Below are 8,502 nucleotides of genomic sequence, written 5' to 3' on the forward strand. Positions count from 1 at the left end.
TATATATATTTCTTTTTGTCATCAAATGTCTTGGGATATCTTTGAGAATTACTAGTGTTGTTACTTCCACTACCACCGGTATCTCATAATGAAGTTGCATGATAGTATCCTTCATCCTGATATCATAAAAAGAGATCATAATATCTCTGGGTTTTGTTTTCTTTAATCTTGCCGGTAAGGGTATTCTATAAATTCTGTTTATGGCATATTTCAGATCTTGTTCACTTATTTGAAATAGTTCAGCCAATGCAGGTATTATGGTCTCTCTGGTATCCCCCATGTCTTCAGGCAGGTTTTGCGAACGCAGGTTAGTTTCTCTCACTTTTAGGTCCATCATAGCAAGCTGGTCTTTAACTATGTCCTCTGGAGAATGCATCACATCGATTTGTCTTTCATGTCCTTCCAATTTCTTCTTCACCTCCTTTTTTCCCCATCACTTTTTAAACTGTAGAATCCATTGTCTTCATATCTGCCTTCATTGTTGTAACTTGTGTCTTCGCATCTTTGATCTCTTCTGTTACAGCATCCAGTTTCTGATTAATAGATTGGCTGGATTGGCCAAGAGTTGTCATCATAGAAGTTAAATTTTCCATTTGTTTTGCAAGATTTTCTTGCTGTTTAGACATTTGGTCATATTGTTTTGTGAACTTTTCACTTTGCTTGGCTAACATGTCTTGTACTTTCTTATCCATAGTTGGTTCTTGTGTGGGTTCTTTAACTTCAATATTGCAGCAGGAGTGCTATGAATAGATCCAGTTCTCTGTCTAGGTACAGACATTTATAGCCAAGATTGGCAGGTTCCCAAACCTGTATTTCTATATCTAAAACAGTTCAAGATAGTCTCACTAGCAAAATCACCATACTCAGCAGGTCAAAAGTTGTCAAATTGGTATAAAAACGGGATTTTTAGTTTTACAATACCAGTGGGTTTTAAGACGCTCTAGGTCGGCACTGAAGCAGGAAGTAAACAGGAAGCTGATGTAGATGAACTCCTCAATTCCTACTTTTCATCAGTCTTTTCTCGTGAGGGAAGTGGTGCTCAACATGGCATAAACAGAACATGTGATGAGGCAAGGGATTTGCAGCCTAGAATTGGCATTGGGGTAGTGCACAAACACCTGGTTTCTTTAAATGAAACAAAATCCTCTGGGCCAGATGAATTGCACCCAAGGGTACTCAAAGAACTTGCAGATGTAATTTCGGAACCTCAGTCCATTATTTTTGAAAAGTCTTGGCAAACAGGTGAGGTGCCAGAAGATTGGAGGCGGGCAAATGTTGTCCCCATCTTCAAGAAGGGGAAAAAGGAGGATCTGGGTAACTACTAACCCATCAACTTGACTTCTATACCAGGAAAAGTGTTCGAACAAATCATCGAACCGTCAGTCCTTGAGCATTTAGAAAGGATGGATCTGATCACTAAGAGCCAGCATGGGTTTCTCAAGAATAAGTCATGTCAGACTAATCTTATCTCCTTTTTTGAGAAAGTGACTACCTAGCTGGATCAGGGGAATGCTGTAGACATAGTTTAGCTAGATTTCAGTAAGGCTTTTGATAAGGTTCCACATAGAATTCTAGTTATCAAATTGGGAAAATGTGGGTTAGATCCTATTATTGTTAGGTGGATCTGCAACTGGTTGACAGATTGTACCCAAAGAGTGCTAGTTAATGGTTCCTCATCCACTTGGAGAGAAGTGACTAGTGGAGTTCCTCAGGGATCTGTGCTGGGCCCTGTGTTGTTCAACATCTTTATAAATGATTTGGATGAAGGAATAGAGGGGATGCTTATTAAATTTGCAGATGATACTAAATTAGGATGGGTAGCAAATACGGTAGAAGACAGAGCCAAGATGCAGGATGATGTTGACAGGCTGGAGAATTGGGCTAGAACTAATAAAATGCACTTCGACAAAGACAAAGTTCTGCATTTATGTAGGAAAAATCAAATGCATAATTATAGGATGGGGGAAACTTGTCTGAGCAGCTAGTGTGTGTGAAAAGGATCTTGGGGTCTTAGTAGACCAAACACTGAACATGAGTCAGCAGCGTGATGCGGTAACTAAAAAGGCAAATACAGTCTTGGGCTGCATCAACAGAAGTATAGTGTCCAGATCACACGAAGTGATGGTATCGCTTTACTCTGCTCTGGTTAGACCTCAACTAGAGTACAGTGTTCAGTTTTGGGCACCACAATTTAAGAAAGATGTAGACAAGCTGAAACGTGACCAGAGGAGGGTAACAAAGACGGTGAGGGTTATGGAGACCAAGTCCTATGAGGAAAGGTTGAAGGAGCTGGGTATGTTTAGCCTGAAGAGGAGAAGACTGAGAGGGGATATGATAACCATGTTCAAGTACTTGAAGGGCTGTCATATAGAGGAGGGTGCCGAGTTGTTTTCTGTTGCTCCAGAAGGTCGGACCAGAACCAATGGGTTGAAATTAAATCAAAAGAGTTTCCGTCTAGACATTAGGAAGAATTTTCTAACAGAGCGGTTCCTCAGTGGAACAGGCTTCCTTGGGAGGTGGTAAGCTCTCCTTCTCTGGAGGTTTTTAAGAAGAGGTTAGATGGCCATCTGTCGGCAATGCTGATTCTGTGACCTTAGGCAGATGATGAGAGGGAGGGCATCTTGGCCATCTTCTGGTCACTAGAGGTGTGGGGGGGAGGTAGTTGTGAATTTCCTGCATTGTGCAGGGGGTTGGACTTGATGGCCCTGGTGGTCCCTTCCAACTCTATGATTCTATGAATGGAGAGATAAGATGTTAAAATATGACAATATGGCCAGAATGACTTTCATGATGAACCTGACAGATAATGAGACTCAAGATCAGTTTATTGAGAAATGGCAACCCTTTCATAACTACATATCAAGTAACACTTAAAGTAATATTAAAAAATAAGCATTTTTCTTTTCTTTTTCTTAATCTTTTTTTTCTTAGCAGTAATATCCTAGTAAATTCATAAGAATTTAAACAATATAACTAGATATGAAATGTTGCTAATATGTATTGTGATGAATATATATCAAGTGCAAATTGTTTATTCCCCTCCCTCTTTTTTCATCTACCCTATACATATAATTTTTTTTAAAAAAAAAACAAGCACTTTTTGGGTGTGATCTGTCAACCAGTTACAGATCCACCTCACAGTAATAGGATCTAAACCACATTTTCCCAATTTGTCAATGAGACTACTATGTGGGACCTTATCAAAAGCCTTACTGAAATCAAGATAAACAATGTCTACAGCATTCCCCTGATCCAGCAAGGTTGTAACTTTCTCAAAAATGGAGATCAGATTAATCTGACAGGACTTGTTCTTGAGAAACCTGTGCTAGCTCTTAGTGATCAGATCCATCCTTTCTAAATGCTCAAGGACTGACTGATGGTTTGTTCAAAATCTTTACCTGGTACAGAAGTCAAGGTGATGGGTCGGTAGTTACTTTTCCCATAACCTAAATTGGAATGCCCATCAAAAAGCAGTGTCCAACAAAATTAAACCTGGGGTTGGTGCTATTGTCAATTTTTTTCACACCAAAGGTGGCAAATATATTCCAGGGGCTATTCAGGTTTTTAACCTGAAAATTACCCCAATTATCCTCTTTGGTGTTGCCATCTGGATTACAGTCATCAATGAATCTATAGATCGTCCACTGCTTCAGTTCTTACGAAAACTCCTAAATGCCCCTCTATGTGTTGCTGGCGTTACTCTTCGTTCCGAGTTTGGCCAAATGTCACTTGAAGCTAGGACGTGGTTGGCTGCCTTTAAACTACACCTTAAACTGTGCTTGAGCACTGAGGGGTTTCTAGCTTTTCTGAAGCATGACCCTTTTAAATCCTCATGGCAAAAAATCTTAAATGAGAAACTGGTGTTGTTGTTCTTCTCGCAGGATATGTTATTAGATCTTGGGAAAACTGAAGCTTTTACCAAAATTAAAAAGCGCATTAAAGAGCTCGATTATAACAGCACTACTTTTCGTGCTCGTCGCATCTGTTCATCCCAGTTCTTTGGAATACCCCCTCCACGTGGTCTTGCCTGCCTATACATATTATCTGACAACTCCTCGTCTCTGTAGAGCTTTTTGCTTGGCTAGATTGAATGCTAACCCTTCTATGGTAATGAAGGGCAGAATTCTGAATATACCATACTCAGACAGGATCTGCCCTTGCTCTTCTGGCTCTATTGACTCATTATCCCATGCCCTTTTGGAATGCCGCTTTTACGAGGAACTTCGATCGCACTATATTTCCCCCCTTTTAATATACAAATCCAATGCCTCTGTGACTGACATAATGCCATTTTTACTAAGTGATAGGGACCCCAAGGCTACATTGTCAGTGGCAAGATTTGTTTCAGTCCTTATATCCCTCCAACACTAGATATATGCTGCTCAAGATCAATTGATCAAGGAGCTTCTAAGGGATAAAAGGATAAAAGGAAAGGGTCGGTAGTTACCCGGATCCTCCTTTTCCCCCTTCTTGAAGATGGGGACATTTGCCAGAGAATGCAGCAGGGCACATGGTCATGTCCTTGTAAGAAACAAATATCTGCTCTGCTGGCAACATGGGCATTTTATTACTCTCTTCTCTAGGAAAACACTTTGTTCCCGGAGTCTGGGTTTTCCCTGGGGGAACTTCAGAGCTCCATCCAGGTCCCCTCCATCATGGTCCACTTTGCAAGTAGAGGGACCCGTGACACAGTGGTAGATCACCTGCTTCGCACAGCACCACAGGGCCACCATAACTTCTGGGTCACACACGTTGATATTTGAGGCAGTCAAGCTGTGTGCAGTTGCTGTGCTTCAGGGCAGAGCTCCACAGTGTCCCCTTGGATTGTTTTCAAAACACACGGGGAGGAAAATGCTCAGGTGGAGCCTATTGGAGGGTGGGGTTTGGGGTGGGGCCCAAGGAAGGACGTAATGCCATAGAGTTCCCCCCTCCAAAGCAGCCATTTTCTCCAGGGGCCACAGCTCAATGGCAGATCATCTGCTTTGCACAGTACAACATGGCTATAAATCCCAAATCAATCCCAGTAGACTCCCAGTTTACGTAGGAGGGTTGGCAACCCTACTGCAAATAGAGAAGCCAGGAAATTCAAAGCAAACTTCTTCAGTTGCTGAACATGCCTCGTTTGACAACTGCCACTCCCAGTGAGCCAAGCACGACCGGGTTTGTCTGTCCTTTACAAAATAAAACGACAGTCCAGGGCTTTTAAGGTGAGTCAAAGAAGCAAGCGTTGGAGCTGCATGACTGTGGTCTAACTTAACTGTGCACAATGTCACCCCTCTCTCACACAGAGATGTATTTGCCTGCCAGAATCTCGGGGGGAGGTCTTTCACATCACATTCCTTACAATGTTCTCTAAATTGGAAATGGTGGGGATTGCACCTGGGACCTTCTGCATGCTAAGCAAATGCTCCAGCACTGAACCAGGGACCAAGGCCTTAGGGAGAGGGGACTGTAGAGGGGAGCCCCTTAGTGAAAAGCCAGGGTCAAGAGAAGCCTCTTTTCTTCCAGGCACCAGGAGGCCAAGAGAGAAAGTGGGAGAGGGTGGCCCTTTAGTCCGGAGCCCCCAATCTGCAGTGAGACTCTGATTGCAAAGGCCTAAAGCTGGAGAGAGACTAAACAATATCCCAAGAACTTGTGGGCAGGGAAGAATTGGACCCACAGACCATGAAGCCCGACTCGCTCCCATGCCATCTGGGGAGGTGGAAGGAACCCTGCGGGTCATCTAGTCCAGCCACCAGGTCAGTTCAGGCCTAGGCAGCAAACGGGGCCTTCTCAGGAGGGCTCCCAGCCAGACTCTGACCAGCTGAGCTTCCTGAGGGTTGCCTTCATCAGCCTTTCAGTCATGCCCTTGCGACAACGTGGCATGGAACAGCTGACGGCTGGGGACAAAAGTGTCCCCAGACCGGGAAACTGGGCTCTCTCCTATGCACATCTGGGGAGGGGTCGCACCTCCTCCTCCCCCCCCTCACATCAAGCCCCAATCCAGCACAAAGTCCCTTCTGAGGCTCGGGAGGGAGGGAGCTGATGCTCGGTCACTGAATGTGCTGCCACCCCCTTTATGTCCGCTGGGAAATAACCATCCTGAGATCCCTCAGAGCCACGTGGAGGATGGGAAGAAGCTTCTGGCCGGGCTCACTTGTCTTGAGCCACGTCTATAAAGCCCTTCCCAGGCATCGGCTGTTCGTGCTGCTCCTCCTTTAGGATCCCTCCCGGGGAGCAAGAATGAGCCTCAGCTGGGGTGGGAAAAGGGGGCTGAATCCTGCCTCCCCTTTGCCTCCCCTTGCAGGGGAATCGGAGCGGGGCTCGGAGGGTTGAAGGATGCAGCTTTTGGAGGGGAGGGGGAGGAGGCCCGTTTTGCCTTCCGGGGAGAATCGGTCGAAGGGTTAAAAGGACGGAGTCTCCATTCCTAGAGCGGCCTCAACAGCAAAGAAGACCACCTGACCTGAGACCCCTTCTGGCTCCGTTGGGCATCCTGAGCGGGGAGTTGTGAGCACCGGCGGGCGAGGGGCGAGGGGGCAGGAGGAGATGGAAAGCGGCGGGGGACTTTTAAAAAGAATTGGTGAGCAATAAGAGAAGATTTCCTTTGCAACATCCTTTCCTGCTTTTGAGAGTGGAAGAGACCCCCGGGGGGGGGAGGGGAGCATTTGGGGGTGTTGCAAAGACTCCTGCAAAATCCCCCCCTCCCCCCACCCCACGACTCCGTAGTGAAGCAATAGTCGCTCCTTGCCACGATGACCCAGCGGGCTCCGTTTCCCCCACAGGGTTTCCCCTCTTGCTCCCCGGGAGCTCCTCTCCCCCCTTGGAGGCAGAGCCCGGCTCCCCCTCAGTACTCTGCACATGCGCCGTTGTGCTGTGGGTTTCTGCGCCTTCGGCTGCTTCCCGCAGACTAGCGAAACGGCTGCTCTTTGGACGGCGTTTTGTTCCGACCCTTCTTCCCATCAGCCTGGCCTTGTTGTGGTGGGGCAGGCAGGGGGGGTCCCCAAAAGGGCCTGCAGGTTTTCCTCTTGCTGTTCTGGCAGAGCAAACGTGGGGTTTTGTTTTTTTGGAGGGTTCCCCTTTCCATCCTGCTATGGCTTTTTCCTCCTGCCAGCCAGTCTTCTTTTCTGGGCCCCTTCTGTGGGTGGGCTCACTTCGTGGGCCTTGGGCGATTGGTGGTGTGTTTCCAGCAATCTGCCTCTCCTCTTGCAGTCTGGGGCGCCTGGGAGGATCCGATCCCGTCTCGAAGACTCACGAAGTTCTCGAAAGTCGTCCTTGGGTTTCTGAAACCAGCCACAATCCCTGAAAGACCTCTGCCTTGCTTTGCATTCTCATAGGACAAATATTTATTTAGACAATTTTTTTGCTGGCTCTCCAGGGAACCTTTCTGAGGAGGTAAAATGTCATAACAAAACTAAAAGATTAATATCCATCCCTGAAAGTCCAGCATGACCCTGCCACTGCATAAGAACATAGATCTTGGAGCAGCTGAAAGTGAATAGTCGTTTCCAGACCAGAAGCACCCTATAAAGATTAACTCCTTAATTAAAAGGAGCCTTTTAAAATTCTTGTTTTTATTTGGTGTGCAGACTTCTTATCATATTTAGCTTTCTTATCTGCACAGCTAGTCAAAAGGTAAAAAACCTTTTAGGGGGTTGGGGCCTTTCAAAGTTGAAGATAAGGTCTTCCTTCCTCTTCTCAGGATCCCTTGAGCTTCCTCTTTATTTAATGTTTTAAATATCACTTATGCCCCACTTTTCTCCCCAGTGGGGATCCACAGTTGCCTGCCACATTCTCCTCTTCTCCACTTTCTCCTCACAAGAAACCCTGTAAGATATGTAAGCCTGCGAGCGTGTGTCTGGCTCAAGGTCAACCAGGTAGCTTTTGTGGCAGAGTGGGGATTCGAACCTGTGACTTCCAGACCTAATCTGGCATTCTAACCACTGCACTACTGGCTCCCTTCTGCTAATTTTGCACTCATTTCAGTGTTTGTCTATCGTAGCAAAATTAAGTGTTCAGAAGATGAACACCCTTGATTCTAGTATGAGCTTTCATGAATCCGAGCTCACTTCTTCAGATGCAGATGTCACATGTGTGTGTGTATAAATTCTCAACACAAAAATCAGTCTTGTCTTCTCGAGGTCACAGATCCGACTCTTGTCTTTACAGAAGAATCTGTCAGTGGAGGAAGGTGATGTGCTAGTCCAGGTGGAGGCTCTTTGGAGCGGGAGGGAGGATGAGAGAACCAAACTCAGCTTTTCCTGAATCAAGAAAAGTGCCTGATGCCACCAAGGCTGGGAGAAGAAGGGAACAGTGCGAAGGAACCATGCAGAAGAGCCTGGGAGACAATGACATCCTTTCTCCAGATGTGCAGCGACAGCAGTTCAGGCAGTTTCACTACCAGGAGGTTGAGGGGCCCCGAGAGGTCTGCAGCCAACTCCACCGTCTCTGCAGTCAGTGGCTGAAGCCGGAAAGGCACAGCAAGAAGGAGATGCTGGACCTGGTGATCCTGGAGCAGTTCCTGGC

This window comes from Euleptes europaea, chromosome 1 (genome assembly GCF_029931775.1).
Source record: "Euleptes europaea isolate rEulEur1 chromosome 1, rEulEur1.hap1, whole genome shotgun sequence".
NCBI lineage: Eukaryota > Metazoa > Chordata > Lepidosauria > Squamata > Sphaerodactylidae > Euleptes > Euleptes europaea.